Genomic DNA, 22081 nt, shown 5'->3' on the forward strand with positions numbered 1-22081 from the left:
AATACATTGTTGCAGAGCTGATGACCCTTCCCACGGTAAACTGCCGTCAATGGTTTCTTGCGGTCTAGCACGAAGCTAACGTGTTATTTGCATAGGACAGTTTTGTCAAATTTTTGTTGGTTTTTTCGTCAAAACATGAAAACAGCCCCAAGTACACAAATAATTCTTGCAGATTTGTAATCGTGACGTCAACGGGCAGAAGATTTTTTTAGCTTATCAATAAAATTCAAAATGGCCGCTCAATCACGTGACTGGTAAAACAGCAGAAAACATCAAAAGTTGCTTCATATGTTTCTTGTTAAGAATCAAAGTTTGTTTTTTCTACCTTTACCAATTTTGGAGATATTTCACGACTTGACCAAGAATAATAATAATTAGCACAGCATGCAGTTATGCGGCTCCCAAGCGGTCTGTACACACACCTTTTAGCGTCCACTTTCTGAATCTTTCAACTTTCTCCTTCACAGACCGTTCAAATCTATCAGTTCTATGCTCTTCTGAAAAGACCCCAGATTTGTCTAATACTAGCAAAAACATGGACGCAATCCATATAAGACAATAAACTGTCAAAGCAAGTGAATTTCATGTACCGGTGGATTTGAACCAGTGACTGCTAGGGGCGATGTTCATTGAGGCTATAGTGAAGGGACGGTGAAAAAAAAAAAAAAAAAACCCACCCACCCCAAAACATTGCTCTCAACTAGCAGTGCTGGAACACATGTATAGAGAGGTTGTTCCTTTGATCTACTGCTCCTGTCGTCAGACAGAATTAGAACACACGCCTTGTAGCTAGCACTCTTCAGTGAAAGGGTTTATTGCAGTGTAGCACGAAGCTTCCGTGTTGTTTGAATGGGAGGTTTGTCAATTTTGGTATCTATGTATGGTGGGGGGGGGGGGGGGTGGGGGGGTTGCATCATACTTCATATTTTTGATGTTTTGGGGTCATAACCTGATATCTATACCAAATACAAAAATAATTCTTACAGATTTGTAAACCGGACATCAAGGAGTACTAGACAATGAGTTTATTTAAGCATTTTAAGCAGTTTTTAGACTTAACCTACTTTTTTGCTATTTTCATTTTTTTTTTTACAATATAGGTACATCATCCACCTGAACCTTGCAAGGGAAACTTGCCACGCTGTCCTAAATAAGCTAAAAATAAAGATCTATAGTTGATTTATCTACTGACCAATTTTCAGCTTCATTGCTATTACGATGTCAGGTCACGAAATGACACGAAACTAATCTTCAAATGCAATTTAAAGAAAAAATATACATAGTAGGAAAAAACTAAAACACAGTCCTATTCAGCAGGTCAAACTACATATAAGTGCTGTCTTGTTTTTTTAATGACAGGTCATCACGTGACTAGAACGAGCAGTAGCGAGCTTCCACATTTCTTGACCGATTTGTATAAAATTTTCAATCCCGATACCCCCAGTAGTCTGGTACATGCATATCAGTTTTCAATGCAATCGGGCCAGCGGTTCTGGAGAAGTTTTTTTTTTTATCTATGCTGCTCCAATATGGCCGAAAAAGTGGGTCTCTGGTGGATAAAATTTTTACTCCAGTAGGTACGGTAGCCCAAGCGATTTGGTGATGAACATGTATATAAAATTAACAGCTGTGACATGCAGTTTTCAGAGAAGAACAAAAACAATCTGAGCGAGAACAATAGTCTTCCAGGCAAAGTTTGGATGCCCAATAATATTAATAATAATAGTCGGAACGATTTCAAGAGGTGTCCCGCTAAGACAGTAGCGTGAACCCCTTATAATCGGAACGATTTCAAGTGGTGTTCCTCTAGGGTACTAGCGTGAACCCCAAATAATAAAGAGAAAAACCTTGCTTGCATAAACTGCATGTAACATTTTGTACTGCGGGACTGAAAAAATCAACATAGCAGTCGCAAATGTTTGTTGCAGTTGTTGCCCTTGGCTCGTTTTTGCTCTTTCTCCCCTACGCGGCGCTCTCGCCTACAGCTGGTGCGCTGAGCAAGGGGAAAGTACTAAAGATTAAGAAGATGTCGTCGTATTGGAACTTTAATAGTAACACTTCTGATGATTTTATATTTATATTGAAAATCCACCTCAACGTTTAATTTCACAGAACTAGTCAAACAGTTGCTAACTTGGCGGAAGGTTATGCTCTTAGTGTTCCTACCTGTATTCTTAGTAAAACCCACGTATTGCTTGGTCGTTGGCCAAATTCCAATAAATATCTAAGTTAAACTTCCTGGTGTGCCCTATAGATGTTTCAGTGTCAAAATGTGAAGGGAAACATCATGCCGGAGTTTTGATGTTTCTCTTTGGGTTTCTGTCTAACAAGGTAGACCAACGACCAAACAATATGTTGGTTTTACTAAAAATACATGTCGGAACACTCAGAGCATAACTTTATTGGAGCACTGCGAGCGCTTCAGTGCAAAGGGGCATGTTTGTTTTTGAGTCTTTTACCAAAAAGTGTTCAAATTATTGCAAACGTGCAAGATAAATTATCATGCATGGCTGATAAGAACGTTTGTCTCAATTTATTTATTTAAATAAACATAATTATATTGAGTAATTTATGTTGGAAATCCAAAAACAATATGTTAAACAATAGAATACATTTAAGTTATTGACAGTGATTTTAAATTACCAGTAGGCTATTAAACTTTTTTCTTGTTTTTATTTCAGTGTTGAAATAGACATAGTCAAAATTATTTCTTCTTAAAAAAATGTTAAAAAATATAACTAACATGCATCTCTTCCCTGGTCCAAAATCAAATGCACATGTACTTATTTCAAACATCAAATATTTCAGTGTTTAGATTGCCACATTCTGGGATGCATCATATGGTAGATAATTAGTGTACATAACGTAACACTTCAAAACTGTCTGAGGTGGTATCTGTACATAACTAGAATGGTTTTCCCATTCAAGCAAATCTGAAATGTATTATTGAACTGGTTATTCTTGTATAACTGAAACAGAGGCCTATGAAGGGTTTCAGAATTTTATGTTTATTATGCATGAGCTTAAGAGTCATGTTACATGTACTGACCATAACATCAATGTAAAAGTTGTTGTTTCGATTGGATAAGTGATATAGTAGAAAAGATTAGAATAGATGCTAATGTCATTTCATTGCATGCATTTTTCAGTCTTTATTTTGGCTAAAGACACACTTACTTGTACTTAGCTAATTTTTAGAGTATATTTACAATACTTTGTGAGTTCAAGCCCAGCTCATGATGGCTTCCTCTCCACGTGTACATGGGAAGGTCTGGCAGCAACCTGCAGACGTGGGTTTCCCCCCAGACTCTCACCGGTTTCCTGCCGCCGTAATGCTCGCCGCTGTCGTACAAGTGAAATATTCTTGAGTACAGCATAAAACACCAATCAAATAAATAAATAAATATTTGCATTTCGTCAAAGTTTTACGGGGAAGTTTTACAACAAAATGACACTGTTCTGGATAGAGCTTATGTGATGGGAAATCCCGCTTCAGTTCTCAACATGAATTTTGTCAAAGTGATGCAACTGATAAACTGTAAACCTCACCTATATCTTGATACCACCATACATGAATTTCACGCCACTTTTTCAGTGCCAGAGAATTGGTGTGCTTTTTTTTACAACTAAGCACAAGTATAATTTCTAACAGCATGACAATAGTTTCCTCTTTTTTGGAATAATCTGGGGTAACGTATTGATTTGTGGTCTGAAAAAATCTCATCTGACTGATTTCAGTAATCAAATGATATGACTCCCTCAAGCGAGTTGTGCATTGAACAATTAGTGAAGAGCCCTGGTGAACATGCCTCAACGTTTTAGGCCAGTTACTCTGGGTGAAATATATTATGCAGGAAAATGGCCTGTGGAAGGTCTTACATCAGAAGTCAGCCAAGGTGGTGAGGTCTGGAGGGATTTGCGACAGAGGACAAGGTAGCATAATAAGCCGATTTCCGCAGCTGCAGCTGCAAACACGCAACTCTAAGATTACATCACATTGTTTAAGCCCTATACTCTTAATTTCCTGCTCTGAATTATTCGTCAGCACAAAGGGAATATGACAGCAGAGCATTAATCATGTGGGATTTTTCTCCTCAACTCTGGAAGCATGGGGATTATGCAGTTTTGTCAACTAATGAGTTCGCTTGCTTTGCCTCAGTTACATAATGCATTAGCCAAATGTTGAAGAATTTGGGTTCATCATTTGTTATCTTGGGGTAGAATTCATGTCACACAAATGAGGGCAACATTCTTTCTGAAGTGTGTTCTGAGGGCTTTGACTCAGCCTAATGTTATGATAACAACACAGTCAGAAAAGCATGCATGATACTAATAGGAAGGAATACTCCCTCATACCCTAATTCTTAAATAATCATTCTTCATTTATCTAAGTTAAACAAAAAATTTAATAGGTGACACCAAACCATCTAATATTTGGACTGAAGTTTGATTTACTGAATTGATGTATATTGAAAATGATAGGAAAAAAAAAATTTTGAGAAATTACCTGCATGAATCTGTGTTAGATCTCAAATTGAAATTGGAATGACTTGGGATACGCTGACTGTCACTTTTCTTCAGCAGTTGTTAGCAATTCTGTAGTTGCGAGGATGGCTGTCCACTTCACTGGTTTGCATTTAGTGGGTAACATTAACTGAATGTTCAGAATAAAAAGTATATACTTTTGAACATGAAACTGGTTTTTCTTTTACTATCCCTTGTTCAGTGTGATCACTGTCCTTTATTCATGATAGTCTAGTAGAACATTATGATCACTATCCCTTGTGGACGGCATGAGTCTAGTAGAACATTGTGATCACTATCCCTTGTTGACGACATGAGTCTAGTAGAACATTATGATCACTATCCCTTGTTGACGATATGAGTCTAGTAGAACATTGTGATCACTATCCCTTGTTGATGACATGAGTCTAGTAAAACATTATGCCTTGTTGATGACATGAGTCTAGTAGAACATTGTGATCACTATCCCTTGTTGATGACATGAGTTTAGTAGAACACTGTGATAACTATCCCTTACTGATGACACAAGCCTAATAGAACATTGTGATAACTATCCCTTACTGATGACACGAGTCTAGTAGAACATTGTGATCACTCTCCCTTGTTGATGACATCAGTCTAGTAGAACATTGTTATCATTATCCCTTGTTGATGACATCAGTCTAGTAGAACATTGTGATCACTATCTCTTGTTGACGATATGGGTTTAGTAGAACATTGTGATCCCTACCTTGTTGATGACATGAGTCTAGTAGAACATTGTGATCACTATCCCCTTTTGATGACATCAGTGTAGTAGAACATTATGATCACTATCTCTTGTTGATGACATGAGTGTAGTAGAACATTGTGATCACTCTCCCTTGTTGATGACATGAGTCTAGCAGAACATTATGCTCACTATCCCCTGTTGACAACATGAGTCTAGTAGAACATTGTGATCACTATCCCTTGTTGATGACATGAGTTTAGTAGAACATTGTGATCCCTACCTTGTTGATGACATGAGTCTAGCAGAACATTATGCTCACTTCCCCTTGTTGATGACATGAGTCTAGTAGAACATTATGATCACTATCTCTTGTTGACGACATGAGTCTAGTAGAACATTTTGATCACTATCCCTTGTTGATGACATAAGTCTAGTAGAACATTGTGATCCCTACCTTGTTGATGACACGAGTGTAGTAGAACATTGTGATCACTATCCCTTGTTGATGACATGAGTCTAGTAGAACACTGTGATCACTATCCCTTGTTGATGACATGAGTTTAGTACAACATTATGCCCACACTTCCTTGTTGATGACATGAGTCTAGCAGAACATTTTGCTCACTATCCCTTGTTGATGACATGAGTGTAGTAGAAGATTGTGATCACTCTCCCTTGTTGATGACATGAGTCTAGTAGAACATTATGCCCACAATCCCTTGTTGATGACATGAGTCTAGCAGAACATTATGCTCACTTCCCCTTGTTGATGACATGAGTCTAGTAGAACATTATGATCACTATCTCTTGTTGACGACATGAGTCTAGTAGAACATTTTGATCACTGTCCCTTGTTGATGACATAAGTCTAGTAGAACATTGTGATCCCTACCTTGTTGATGACACGAGTGTAGTAGAACATTGTGATCACTATCCCTTGTTGATGACATCAGTGTAGTAGAACATTATGATCACTATCTCTTGTTGATGACATGAATCTAGTAGAACATTATGCCCACACTCCCTTGTTGATGACATGAGTCTAGCAGAACATTATGCTCACTATCCCTTGTTGATGACATGAGTCTAGTAGAACATTATGATCACTATCTCTTGTTGATGACATGAGTCTAGTAGAACATTGTGATCGCTATCCCTTGTTGACATGAGTTAAGTAGAACATTGTGATCCCTACCTTGTTGATGACATGAGTCTGGTAGAACATTGTGATCACTATCCCCTTTTGATGACATGAGTCTAGTAGAACATTATGATCACTATCTCTTGTTGATGACATGAGTCTAGTAGAACATTGTGATCACTATCCCTTGTTGACACGAGTCTAGTAGAACATTGTGATCCCTACCTTGTTGATGACATGAGTCTAGTAGAACATTGTGATCACTATCCCTTTTGATGACATCAGTGTAGTAGAACATTATGATCACTATCTCTTGTTGACGACATGAGTCTAGTAGAACATTTTGATCACTATCCCTTGTTGATGACATAAGTCTAGTAGAACATTGTGATCCCTACCATGTGGATGACGTGAGTCTAGTAGAACATTGTGATCACTATCCCTTGTTGATGACATGAGTCTAGTAGAACACTGTGATAACTATCCGTTACTGATGACACAAGTCTAGTAGAACATTGTGATCACTACCTAGAAAATGTGCATAAATTGTGCTGAAAGTTGCTTTTTCATATGTGAAAGGGTTGAGGCATTCAAACTGTATCTAATACCGCTTGACCTGGGGCTAGGGGTCGTAAAGGTAGCCATGCTCATTACATCAGCATGTTGCCTTTATGAACAGTTGCAATTAAAGCGTGACTGAGATACTTGTTTAATTGTTATTTGACATGGAACTCATTCACGGACTACGAATTTGAACTTTGATATGGAATTCATGCCTGGAATATTCATTGTCTGCCCAGCATCATTGAAAACTGATGACCGCTTCTCTCTTGTGTGTTACCGGCTTTATTTCTTATTTGTATAATTTCTTACATACCTTTGTCTTTGGGAGTTAGTGTTAAACGTTGCTTTGGAAATGGATCTTGCAATTATCAACTTGGAACGCCTTTTAGAATGCTGGAAGCATTAGACAAGCATTCTGAAAGTGCATGTACCTCAATTCCCTAATGTATGAACACAGTTAAAACAGTTATGGCTGTGTTGATACATGTAGGTTTTAATCTAGATGTTGTACAACAGGCTCCCTTTTTTATCCCAAAGGTTTTTTCATAAGGTTGAAAAGCTAATTTTAGTCAAGTTTGATATATTTTTGCTCAGAACGGACACATTTTTTTTAGCATGGAAGGGTAGCATCTACTCTTCAGGTATGAGGTGTTAACTTAGTAGAATAGAACTTGGTTCATTTCAGATGTATAGAGAAGCAGTAAAAGTTTCAAAATGGTGTGCTGATTAACAGTTTGGATAAACATATGTTTATTATTATCGTTCATGAATTACAAGTCATTGTGAAAGTGAACCTTTGATTGTACGCTACACAGGCAGTTATTGGTGGAAGAAGAAGAAAAATTGAATACTCATTAAAATGTAAAACCTTCAGTGTCGAAACATTTAAATTTTTTTAAATCATTTAATCTTGAAGAATCATTCCATTGAAGAGATATACCACATAGGTATGCACTGTAAGTGACATAAATGCAATTAACCTTGTTCAAAGCCAGTGTTTTAACTCATAGCTCATGCAAATTGATGCTGCACTTTGCTCCCAAACCTGTTAATTTCAGTTTACAGAAAATGGGTCAAATGGGTCATCACATATGCCAAACTATAATCTGACTAGAGACTGCAAGCCATTTTCATTGCTGGCTAAGCTCACAAACATCAGAACTGTGAAGTGTTAGGATACAATGAAATAAATGTACATGGGTGTATCTGTACTATAGATTATACCCACAAGAAGGTAATGACTTTAGTGTAGTTTTATGAAGGCAAATCTCTATTTGGGTCATATGATTTTTTTTTACATGTTACCAAATGCATTTTTCTATATTTGACTGGTGTCATTCTTCTGTTTACCGTATGAAACTGAAAAAAATTTTGGATTGCATTGAAACATACTTTTCCAAGCGCTTTTAGGCTTAGTAGTATGGCACGAGCCTAAAAAGATAATGATACAGAAATGTTGAGTTTCCTTTTTTTTATTTCAGGTAAATCTAACAGCTCTCAAACAACATGCAAACAGTCAACAGCTGAAAGAATGACACCTGCATGTAAGCATGGATCTGATGAACAAGGAATGGTAGGGATATCAAATTTCATTTTGCTTGTAACAACAGAATACTTACATATGTTTCAGTATTCATAGGATCATCATGCAAAAATGAAATCTTCGGTTCAGCTTAAAGTTTTCTGAAACCTTTGTTATAATTACAATTTGCTTTCAGGCCAGTGCAAACTTGTACAATAGACTTTCATGATTTTTTATTGACCTTCATCTATTTATCTCATAGACATTAGGATACACGAAAAGGAACTCGAAAACAAACATTATCGTTTAAACAAAAAAGTTTTGCCAAAAAATATTCTTAAAAAATAAATTTCATTTTCGAAGCACATTTTATGTCTCTTGATTACCCTTTTATTTTATGCGTATCTTCCGTTAGTGGTCAGAAATTGTCATAAATGTCATCAACAATGAAATCAATACCTTAGTGGGACCAGCTTAGAACCCAGTGAGGTCCCTTCCCCTTCATGGGGGAATTGTTTTGAAAGCTATCACCACTGACGTCATAATTGCATGCTACTTAATTTCCAGACTTAACACTAGCCATTTTTTACATGCCAAGAACAAAGCTAGGAAGATTTATTGTACCTTTATATGTTAGGACACATTCAATATTGCATATTTAGCAATAAAAGAAAAAAAATTTTCATGTACATGTATCCTTTAATACTGAATAGGATAGGAAGATTTAACAGTGAGGGTCACCAATATGACTTTGGCATTGTTTAAACATATTATAACTTACATTTATGGTGGAATAAGGTGCAGTGATCTTGACAGGTAAAGCACATTTATTCAATGGTGAGACTATATTTGAATAAAGAAGCAATTTGGCTTGATCATGTTATATAGGTTTAGGAGGTCATGTTCTTTTTTTTTATTTATTCTGTTTTAGTTTTAAATTGTCTTGTCCGTAGCAACTAACTTTGAATGTGATCTGACAAACTACATGGTGCTGTGTCGAAAAAGTCAAATGGTGCTTTCCTCTGGGAAATAACTCACCAGTCTCATTGTTAAAATTTCATTTGATCATTTCCCTTTTTCCTTTTAAAAAACTTTCTTGTTAAATGAGATTTCTATTGATTTAACTGGGAGTAACAAGACTTCGTTTTATGGAGTACGAGGGTGAATACAGTGTAATCAGTGAAGTTTTTCAAACATCTCATTGTCCTTTGAAGAGGTTGTTGGTGTGGTAACTGCATTATTTAAATGGACTTTCCATGTTATTGACAGGTTGGGTTTTTGCTGGCCACAGCGTACAGCTCTTGGGGTTACCAGCATAGTGTTCTGATGGCTGTTTTTTTCTCCCTGCCTAGACGATTCTGATCCTTCCGTTCCCTAGACTGACTTGTTTTATTACCCTGGATGTTATAGAGTGTGTTAGGAGTGCCAAAATTTCTTGATTCACTTAGACGACCTGGAGACGCACATAATTGTGCCAGGATAACTTCACTGATCTAATGAATTGTTTTCTAGTTATGCAAGAGATGTCATAAACATGAATTACCAATTTAAAGAATTCTTTAAATGACAAGATGGCTAAAGGAGACAACACATGGTTAGGAAATGGATATCAGAGAGGTGTACGATTCAGTCGGATAGTCGGGCTATAGCATTGATTCAGTAAACTTGAACATTGATGTATTGCTTTAATATTTATGAAGATGTTAATCCTCTCAAGGATATCAGGAGTTTAGTTAACATGTAGTTTTTCCTGTGTGTGGAATATATGTGTTTTCTTGTACATGTATCTCAGTTAAGCAAAATACATCAGTATCTTCCATGATTTGTCTGGTGGCCAGTCTTAAGTTATACATCTTTCTTGTCCTCAATTTATAAACTTCCTGATTACAATTCAGCAAAACTGATTTACTTAACTGATCTAATGAAGTTTTGTGTAGCATCTGAGATAAGTTTATTTTTTAAGAAATGTGCCAAAACTAGCGACTTAAGCAATTTACTGAACTCATGTAGAAAGTTTCCTTAGTCTCAGGTGATTGTCAACTTGACTGACTAGTACAAATTGTGAAATTTTTAACAATTTGATTACTTAGTTACATGCTGCACATATGGTTGTGTAAATGATGTACAAAGAGACTTTGTGGAAACCTTTGGGGGGGGGGGGAGGAGAGGGGAGGGAGCTCCAGACAATTTGAACAGTGATCAGACAACAACTTTTTTTACATGCTTCACCATTCCCCTATTCTACATATTAGTCGGAGTGTGTTGATTCTGAGATACATATTCCATTAGGGTGTGTTGATGTTGCTGGTCTCGCAGAAAGCCCTGCTGGAACCTGGCCACCCAGTTTGAAGATCACTTAGCCATTGTCTTGGATAGACAGCACCAAACCTTTGAAGTGCTCTGGTTGAAGGAAATGAAGTCTGAGTATGAGCATTTCCAAAAAGCCTGCTGTTTTACTGCTTCTATCTGCCACTTTAACTAATGTCTCTTGAGCATTAATTTTTCTGTGCTGAAGTGTCGGACATTGCCAGTGAAGTGTGAGGATGATATGGCTCACCCCCGTCTCTGTGACCTTGCCTGGTTTCCTGTGTCAGCGTGGCCCGAAGGGCAATTATCACTTTCCTAGAAACGGTTGACAAATTGAGTGGTCAGTTAGAACAGGGCAGGCTTTTAACCAATAACCTGTTGAGAAAAGTTATTGACTGTCTGCTTGGAACCAAGAACTTTCAAGAGTCCATAGAGTAATGAGGGACACAAGTCAGAAAGCAAGTTTAGGTTCAGTATAAATAAAGAAATGGAGAAGTAACATTTAGGATATTTTAGAAAAACATATGTGATTAAGTAAACTCTGACATGGCACATGTAATACAATGATTGGGCGTTTTTGGAATTGGCACCTATTGTCAAGAGAAACAATAAATCCTGTTGTGATTTACTTCTACATTTAAAGTTGTGACTATAAACAACCACACTCTCTAGAAAAAATGTTAATAAAACTTTTGATGAGGAATCTGTTATGCTTGTCTTTCCCAAAACATATATGTATCTGGTGTCTCTGAAAGAATGTTGGATGCTTTTGGATATAGCGGGATGAAATATTTTGTTTAAGTAGTCAATAAGAAAACATGGTGCTGTGTTACTTAGGTTTTCGCTGCCAGGCGACCGTGTCTCAGCAGGGTGTCAGAATCACACTCTTCTCCCATTCCTCCCCTGACCCCTGAAATGAGCATGAACAGGGCACCAGGGAAGGTATGGGAGACAGGGTAACGCTGTTGGGGATTGTCTAGGAGGGATAACATCAAGACAGTTTGAAATTCCACTCACATCTCTCTCAGTCAAACTACGCCGCCTTACAGCGGAAGCTGCATTCTACATTGGATGTAGAAACTTGTCAACTGACAGGAATTGTTTTAATTCAGACCCCTGTTTTTTCTGATTCCAAGGAAGACAAATGTCTGCTCTGAGGGAGACAGGCTGTGATAATGCTGGCGTGATACTGGTGCGGCTTGACAGTCACAGATTGTGAAACTTCCGGGCAAGGCTATTCTCTGGTTCACTTTAGGGGTGGGGTGAAAGTAGCCAGGCATTGACTCCCAGCAGATCATTGTCCGTTATCCAGCCTGCCTCTCTAGATAGTGGCCTCTTAATTAACAAGCTCTCTTGATTTTTCATGGATAGCGGACCACACTCAGTTCTGTTTGCTCGAGAGCAGATGACGAGGTGGATAATCAATCACAGCAAATATTTCTGTGAATTGCTGGAAGCAGATAACAGATGCTAGGTGATGTCTCTGTGATGGGCACATTTTCTGCATTGTTAAGCAAGCTTTATGCTTTGTATTATTAGAATGATTCCAAAGAACATGTACTTTGACAAGAATTAGATGAACACACTTTTCAGTATTAGGAACTCCCAGGCATCAGCGAGCTCACTTGCCAGCTGGCTTCTTTTTTAGGTTGTAATTTATTATAATGTTTCACAGATTTGTCTCTCTGCCCAGGAAAAAATCACAATCCCCACCCCTACACACCACATCCTGAACTGAATTAGTCACCAGGATTACATTTTTATGAGATAAAACTGGAGTCAAACATGAAACAATTATATATTTATTTAAAAATAACTTTTTTTTTTCTGCTTACACCTTTGACCGTCAATGCATTTGCCATGTCTTGCTTATATCTTGCTGTCTTGATTAACTGATGATTAAAAGTCACTTATATTTAATTAGAAGCTTATTTGTCCTTTCCGTAATCTATAAGGTTATAGTGTTTCAGCCAAAATCTGGGGACAAAATACATTGGTGTATTGGTTTTCTGAAGCCTTCACCCCTGTAGTATATGGAAGTCTGGTAATTTACTTCAAAATCAATAATCTGGCTGTGTAAAGCACCTAGAAATCAACGCAAAACAAAAGTATGGAAGCAGGAGCTTCCTGTAAAATAACTGGATTCAGGCTAAATTTTTGGACTATGTTTGCAAAATTCACCATGATGAGACTTGAACATTGATGTTTTGGATTGTTTGTTGGGTTACCCTCCGTGAAAATATTTTTTTATTGATGATGTCCACATCACTACTGCAGAGGATAGTGCTACTAAATTAATTGTAAAACTTTGCTGTTCTTTTACAAAACCACATAAGAACATTAACAGTGTATATGTATGACTTAATATTCCTGGAAAGAACAGTATTATAAATGTATATATCTAAGTTGAAGGAGCTAAGTACACAAGATAAGAATAACAGATACATGTATGATTTCATATTCTTGGGGAGCTAGAATAATATTTTCTTGCTTGTTTACTTTCTTGTTTCAAATAAAACGATCATAAGGAAAGGAAAATATAGCATGTATGTGCAGGCATCACAATTTTAATTTCTTAATTTTTCCTTTACAGTACCATAACATATATTATACATAATACATACTAAACATGGGTGTATGTGCATTAATGTACAACTAGTTTAGTAAACAACTCGTTTTTGCAAGCACTGATACATATCAAAATTGGCCATTCCAGGTGTGAATAGGTTGAAACCGAAATTGGTGAAGGTACTTCGAACCACATCACATCTGTACATGCTCGCAGTTTTTTATATCTGTTTACCACTTGACACAATCCTACATTTATTTTACATTTAGATGTGCGTGTTCCGAAACTGTACCATATTTTTGGCTCAACCTAAAGTTCTTTGCTGCAGGGTCATTCAGACTGGGGACTGATTCAGAACTTCTAAGGTCAAGGGAGTTGACCATCTGTCTGGCTGTATCCACTGGTAAAACCAACATGCCCCCTGACCAACTGATTGCTGCCATATGATTGGTGTGTTTGTTGTTTTAAGGCTGGTCTGTTTCTTCAGCAGGTGCTGTCTATGTCCTTGAGGCGATGATAGCCACCAATCAATGTCCAGCTCAAATAACGGACTTCTCTCAGCCTAAACTGACACAAACCTCCCTACATTGTACTTTTACAGGAAGCTGGGTTGTCTCCCTTTACACATGTATGTATCGTGAAATGATCTGTTACTGTACCTTTCTCAACGTACACTCATGCTGCTATAAGTTGATTTTTTGTTTAATACTTACTGTCGATGGCTTGTTTCAGCCAGTAATTCCAAATAAATATTAATTTTGGCCAGACTAATTCACAACTGGTTTGAAATTGTTGAAACTACAGAACCTCCCTTACAGACATGAGGTGTACCCATCAGTGTGAGGTATAGATGAGGTGTACACCTCAGATGTGCCTCAGGAAGTTTGAAAAAAATCAACACTTAGAACATGTACCACAGGTAAATGATGTACCTCAGGTACACCTTAGAAACCTTGAGAGTTTTTGAGGGGTTTTGGAACACAAGATAATGTATCGCAAATACATCTCAACAACTTTAAAAAAAAAAAAAAAAACAGCACTTAGAACAAAGTTTTAAAACAAGAGATCAGATGTACATTTTATTTCAGACAAAATGGTGAGTACAGAATTACAGATATTTTTGTAGAAAAGAAAGATGTTTACTAAATAAATATAAGCCTTTGTCTCACCCTATAATGACTTGCCATTCAGTATGCAAATGTTGACCAATCACAGAGCAATGATGTATTTGACCATGATTATTCCAAGATGGCTGCCCTGAACAAGATGCATATATATTCCAGGCTGTAGGAAAACAACCAAATTGTGCACTGATTGATGATTTCTGGGACAGAATTTGTAACATATATGGGCACATGAATATTTCTAAAAGACATCGAAAAGGAGCAGCACTAAATTTTTATCAAGCAGCTAGAAAACCTCATGTAAATGTATATCACTGTTGTTGTTATAAGTCAGCTGAGATTTACAGATACTGTAAACAAAGAACAGCATACACTTACAAACTTAAGTAAAATTTATCTATAATTTATACAGCCAATATTTAAGTGTTTTGAGCTTGTTTCCTATCCAAATAAATGTGAAAACAGTGCACATCCATCTTGCCTATAAGCATTGTACCTGTTGTAGTCATCATATATTTTTACCTAATATTTGAGGTGTACTATAAGCGTATTTGAGGTACTAATTATCATAGTGGGCAGTACCTCAGATACACCTTCAATATACCTCAGATCCACCTTAAGTATGCATTAGACACACCTCAGTTCAGATATGCCACACCCAAATGGTACACCTCAGATGTACCTCAAGTATACCTTTAGTACACCTTATAGGGGTAAAGGGTGTGATTTATTTAGCTGATAAGAAAGATGTATACTTGTACACAAAGAAGGGCAAAATAAATGGGCAAGTATTTATATGATATATTATGCAGCATGGATATGGACATGTGCATATGTAGAGAAAATAAAAACAACAGAAATTACCATATTTTAGAAGACCAGAAATGTTTGTAGTGGTCAGCCACATGAAATTGTGGGTAATAGTGGTTAATAAGAACCAATTAATACGTGTATTTTAGTACCTGAGAACAATTTGATAACATGTGCTTGTCCATGTGAAACTACCTGTGTTGATTACATAGCTGAATTACAATAGGGGATTTTTGAGTTTGAACTCTTTCATCACCAAAGGTAAAAAATATCCTGTTGTATCATGTAACCTTTCAAAAATGTTTTTCAACTTTTTTTAATCGCATATACTGTATACTGGGAGTCAGAAAAAAATTTCATAAAAAGTAATTGTGAATTCGAGAAGTTCCTAAAGGAGAGAGATGCCATTTGTGCCTCTAGAACAAGGTGAGACAGGTGATCAGTAAATTAATGTCAACAAAGGTTGCATAACATTGATCCAGTAGGATTGTTTTTTACCATTAACGAGCAAAGAGTTGGAACTCAAAGACTCCAGCGTTATTTGTCATTGTGCATTTGTAAAGTTATTTATCATGAGGATGATGTTTCTTCTATAGAGTTACAGCATTAATGAGTTTATGTTTGAGCAGAGGTAAAATATATGTAAACCTTTTGTGCTTTTTCGCTCACATGTATCGTTTGCCTTGGCCTTTAGACTTTACTCTTGTGTGATATTCACTTTAAGGACTTGTACTGATATGGTCATTTTATCTTGTCTATATACATCTATGTGTACTTTTTGTACTGACAAATTGTTCACAGGTACATGTACACATGAAAGATTCTCAAACTTTGACTGCTTTAGGGGTATGTTTGTGTGTTTCATTTGAACCACTTTAAAGAATGTGCCAGATGTATTAAGTGGCACATCGTCATGGGATTGGATTGTAAGCACTTTTTGTGTATAAGGCTTTTACTTTTTATATTACTTTACTGCTTTTTCTTTAAAAACTTCATGTTTTTATCTGATCTTGACGTTATTGATTCTTTCTTGAAAATTAGATTTTACTTGCTGCCTTGGTGTGAATTATGGTAAGAAATGCTTTGATGCATTTTGGCAACATTCTATGGAAAGTAAAACTAGACATCCAGGAAGAAAATCCAGTTAAAGAGTCACCTGAAGGAGGGTAGGGCTGGTGGTTTTATATTAAGACGGCCTCTGTATGTGTCTGTTACTATAACACTCCAGAATGACCCAGGGTGAAAATGCACACGGTTATATCCGCTCCAATTTCCCGGGCTTTGAAGCTCCTTGTTTCGCTTACAGCTATGATTGTTGGGTTTCACCTCATCAACTTTTAAGTTTGCTTCAAAGGAGTGGTTATGCCTTACACCGTGGAATCAAATTTCTCCGTTTATTTCGGCTAACAAGGTTATCGTTGATGCGAGGTACAACTATATCAGAAAACGTAAACAACTTTTTTCTATTTCCAGGAAGAACTAAATTGACACCTAAAAAGATGTAGATTTGAATTTTGAGAGTTATTACATAGTAGGAGCTTTAAAGAACCATTCCATTATAGAATACAAATCATTTTTCACAAGGAATACATAGATTGGCAAATGTAGTTCCATAAAGTTTGTCAATTATTTTAGTGAAAGATAGTTCTAGCTTACAGGGCGAAGTCAGAATATTGTACGCACTTTTACTTCCAATTCTGGGGAAGTGAGGAAGACTCATAACTTCTAAATCCCAAAGTACGAGTTCAATCCCAACTTGTGGATAAGGAATTTGAGGATTAATTCCTTCACTCAGTGTTGTAAGGGCCTTGGTGGCATTTAAGCAGTCAGCCTCTCTCTCTTTTGGCTGTTTGCATTCATTGACTGACTGTTTGTCTTCCACCATTATGACATGCAAGTCAGAAAGTTCATGGAAAAGTGTGTTAGTGACTCCTGGACACTCGGATTTCTTCCACTAATAACAATAAAAAAATTCTCCAATATGGCATTAAAATAGCAGTCAGTTAATAGATAAATCAGTCAGTTTTTTTATTCAATTAAACGATTGAAAACATTAGTAGAACTTGAGGTGATCCAGTCATTTGCACTCTCAATGCTTAATCTTTGAACATATTTTCAGTGTTGAAGCAGAGTGCAGCACTTCAAACTCTCTGCTCATTTTGTGCACCATTTCTCTGGCATTTTGTCACCCAGTTACAAGAGATTTCACTAAAAGCAGTGCTTTTGATTAGATTTTTTCACTTAACAAGGTGTACAAAGGGGCAATTTTTTGGGCAGAAATTTAAAAATGTAAAATTGTGACTTCACCTGTGACTTCAAAGTATGTGGTTTAAATATATAGCCATCATCTGGAAAGTTTTGGGGGATTAACATATTCTTCATATATCAAATATTACTAATTTTTTAGTAAAATTTGGCGTTTTGCAATGCCTGTGAATCCTTCTTCTGTTAACTCCACTTTGTGAGTTACGTAGGGCCTATATTCCCTTTTTCTTTGTGGCAAAATTTCTTCATAAGTACATATATGTTTCAGTGAAGTATACGTATATTCTGTTCTAGAGCAGATTTTGCATTAATAGATGTGACCATGACAAATCCATGTTATACACTGTATGATCGGAAGCCATTGCCCCTAGAATGAAAAGTGAGGGACAAAACAATAAAAGCAACATTGAATAGTTGGATACTTGTTGTACAATGGGGATTCTGTAGGCCCTTTTTCTACACTGTTAGAGTTATGGACCAGTGCTTGTTGGCAATTCTAATAATGGGGTGGACAAAGAGCCTGAGGATAGCCATGGGTCTTGGAATGGAGGACACCATACAGAGCCAATAATATGGCTTGTCTGCTTCCAGCACTCTAACATATTATCTGCTGAAACAAGATCTTTCTTGGTTAATTTACCTCTTCTCTTTGTCCGATGTTTCCTCATAGAATCCACGGCTAGCGGTCTTGCCCATGGAAGTAATGGACCATCTTGATGTATATGGCAAACGTCGGATCTCATTTATTGTGGTATCATCTATGATTGTCCCGTGTTGCTCCTTCAGGCTTGATCAGTCGCATTGGCCACTAGATACCCAGTGGCTGCTATTATTTGCTTCTACACCTAATGAAAAGAAACACCTTTGTCTCGCCATGTCTGATGCCAACGGACATTCTGTACAAATTCAGATAAATCAAGCAGATTTGTATAGTGTGTCGACAAGATTTTGCTAAACCAAGTATCTGGTAGAGCACTCAAGCACATAAGATAGATCTTTGTGTAAGTAAATAGTTTTGTTCCTCATTTAAAAATATATAAAACAAATTAACATTGCGTTAACATTGAAGTACATGCATCTTGAGTCTTGTAGGTATAAAAATGTTATTTATCTGAATTAAGACATATGCATGGATATGCGTATGAAAATTCTGATATGTAATTTTTTTTACCATCATAAAGCATGCATAACCATTCTCTGCAAGCTTTTGAAGACATAGGACGCATTCAAATAAATGAACAATAAACAAAGATGTATGACAGACAAGAGGTTTGAGAATGTGCACTGATGGTTTTGTTTCTTAAAACAATTCCATTTTAGCAAACATTACTCATACAGCTCATCAGATGTACTCTGCAGGCGACTGTTACATTAAGAATTAAGTCAAAAGCTGCAACTTAAGTTTATACATGGGACACCTTACGACACACTTTATTCCAGAAACTCTTAGTACCTATGCTTTATGTGTCTGCAGGTAAAATCTACAACTTAAAATTAAAACTTGTGTAGTAAAATGGTGTCCTGGTTTTGATTTTTGTCCAGTTCATTGGAGTTTGTTTTAATTCACAGTAAGATTTGACCATTGGGACTGCATGTTTGCCTGATCTCTGTGTTGGATTATCCTCTACTTCAGCCAAGTGGTGTAGCAGATCTTAGTCATATATAATGTACTAGCTTACTCAAGTCTATTATTGCTGCAGGCTGTATGTGTTTTTTATTACGCAGAACACCCTAACACTTGCCACCTCTGGCATACTCCTGCCTAGCGGATGTTGAAGAATGCTCATACCCAGTTGTTCACACTTGGTTTTGTTTGGCTTAAGCTGCTGTTTCAGGTTCTGGTTTCGCAGTTTCCTGTTCAAATCAGTTGGGGTTTGTATATTTTTACAGTGTGGGGGGACTAAATTCGAGACCCTGCAGGATTCCTACAGGATTGCTCTTTGTGTAACATGTGCTTGGAGATGTCTGGTTGGCTTTAGAGTCATCCTGTAACTGGAGTTCAACCCGACCCCTTTGCCCTGACCAGGCAAGGTGCAAATTACCCACCACCTCCTCCAATTAGACTTGCCTTTGATACTGTCAGATTTAACCAGGTTTTGAAGGCTGTCTGTTGGCACCTTAGTGGAAAATCTGTCTGTTGAACTGGTGGCGCTTTCACAGATGATGGTAATATGTCCGTAATCCACCCCACCAGCAACAGCACATGTGCTTAGGGCATCCTCAGCTGGGTTTAGAAACTGTATCTTCTCAAATTCAGTTTTTTGCCCATGTGTTCTCTGAGAACAGATGGACATGAAAAAATGAAACAGGGTAAGGGAGAACTAAAACTGCTAGAAAGTGTAAACAGAGAACATTTGCAAACAATCTTCTGAATGTGCTAGTGTGAATTTCTTTATGTGAAACAATGTCTAGGTTTCTTACAGAGCTTTATATTTTTATGTATTTTTCTGTTTGTTACAATAGGCTGAAAGAAACTAATACATTTATATTTTTATTGGTTTTTTATTTTAATTATTTTTAATTATGATTTTGATTATACAATGTGGTTGGATTTTTCAAATTTTATACAAATCAATGGTATATTTTTTAAATAATATACCTGTGTAGTAAAAGCTCAGCTTGATAATGTTAGGAAATGCAAAAATCTGAAACCAGTCTGAAATCTGAATTGATAATGTGGTCCAGACAGAATATTTCAAATACACATTTTGCATCAGTATAATTATTTATTGAAGACAGATTAGTCTCTGCACAGTGAAATGCAGAATATAATATAGATATTCATCAGCAGATGCGTTTTCATTGTCAGGTGCTATCTGGTAATAACATTTTTGTTAGCAAGCAATGTTATTGAGATGGCCATCTTAATTTTCCTTACTGCCCTGGACGTTTGCACCAATTCACCCAGAGAGTTTCCCCAATTTAGAATGAAAAAAGGATTGTACTTTTAAGTTTGTTTTTGAGAGAGTGACAGAAGTTTACTGATCACATAAATTCCCTTAGTTCTCGCCTTTCATGAAAGGATGTGGTTGAACAGACGTAGCTAAATGTTTTCCATTGTTCCATTCTTTGGGACACAGAACTAGTGACAGCCTGCACAATCAAGCTTATTTATTCAGGACAGTGTCTGTTGGCTTCGCATGAGTATGTGAAACTGCTGTGTTGTCGTTCTTCTCTCCCTTGTGACAAGGACAGCCATGTTTGTTTTGGCCGGTACTCCGAACAACTGGCCATGTAAGAGAGATAATGGTTCCTGACTGTTGGAAAAATGCCTTCATTTGACTCTGTGTGCAGTGGTTTTGACATCAGCCAATGACCCGTGCCTAACTTTGAAAAAGCAGCACTTCTCTTCGTCACAACTGGCCATTGTTTGTGTTTCTTATTCACGCAGACAGCCTGTAGATTATTGGAGGGATTAGTGGGTAGGTGTGACTTAGCAATGCCCATCACATTGATGAAGCAACTGGCATACCACTGAAGAAAGTAATCTTTCTTCTGTGGCTACTTGGAAATGAGCAGATTTTCCTAGATTATCGCTGTTGGCTGTCGCATGAAACACAAGATTGCTTATGAAATTTTTAAGCACAGAGTTAATACTTAGCACCACAAATCCTTTTAGACCGTAGCATGCTCAGGAACTATCATCTCAAGCCAACGTGGCTAACCTTACAACAGAACAGATGTTTACCTGCCTGTACGCCCAGACATTTACATTATATAATTATGTCCAAGAACAAAGCAAGTATTGGTAGATACATACATTTATTTGACTACCATGACCCAAAATTATAACTTTAATTGCTTGGAGATCTAACTTTCACCACTGTACCAAGTCTGTAACTGAGAAAAAGCTTTTGTGTGAGTATATTGAGAAATACCATATACAAGAGAATGGTATTAACTGTGTTGTTTCTTTTTTGGGAGGGTGGGTGGGTGGCGTGGGGTGGTTGTTTCAGTTGTTTTTGTAAGGCAATGGTCTGTTTCATAAACTATTGCTGTAGACTTCTCATATATTCATGTAGGGACATGTACATTAACAGGGGTATAATCTAGATGCAATTTGTTTTGATTTTTTTTTTCAGAAATGTTAAACCAAGCTAATGAATCAGTAATCTGTCTGGATTATTAGGGAAGATGCCATGATAACATGTATGTTTCTCTTCGCATTATAGGATTTGGAGGATGGGTTGTGCTGCAGGCCATATTAAATTGTCCGCGGATCTAATGAATTGATGCATGTCATATATCATACAGGTAATGATGCTCTAATCCGAGACCTGTATCTGGCCCTCTGGTATGTTGTCCCCCAAAATCAGTGTATTGGTTGTATTGACCAGCATTTGGAGCGTTGCCAGCTAAGAAGATTTTCGTATTATCTGACTTAATGAGCCATGTTAGTGGCCACTGCTGAAGCATACTAAAACCTCTCACCAGAGCTCATTTAAGAAGTGTGTGTGCCATATACATCCACATTTCCTGGTAGTACTGATACATACTTGTACATACATATGTATTCGCTCTCACTGATTTTCAGCTTGAAACA

General features: G+C 37.0%; 1 protein-coding gene across 1 annotated transcript in view; it reads left to right on the forward strand.

Moving 5' to 3' along the window:
- The first annotated feature begins 2022 nt into the window (after nucleotides 1–2022).
- The window catches only part of LOC135471915 (plexin-A4-like), a 186731-nt gene continuing 166672 nt past the window's right edge, over nucleotides 2023–22081 (forward strand). Inside the window, 2 exon segments of the mRNA XM_064751354.1 lie at nucleotides 2023–2051; nucleotides 8423–8514. The gene's annotated coding sequence lies outside the window, so the exon portion shown is untranslated.

This window comes from Liolophura sinensis, chromosome 7, assembly GCF_032854445.1.
Source record: "Liolophura sinensis isolate JHLJ2023 chromosome 7, CUHK_Ljap_v2, whole genome shotgun sequence".
NCBI classification, from domain to species: domain Eukaryota; kingdom Metazoa; phylum Mollusca; class Polyplacophora; order Chitonida; family Chitonidae; genus Liolophura; species Liolophura sinensis.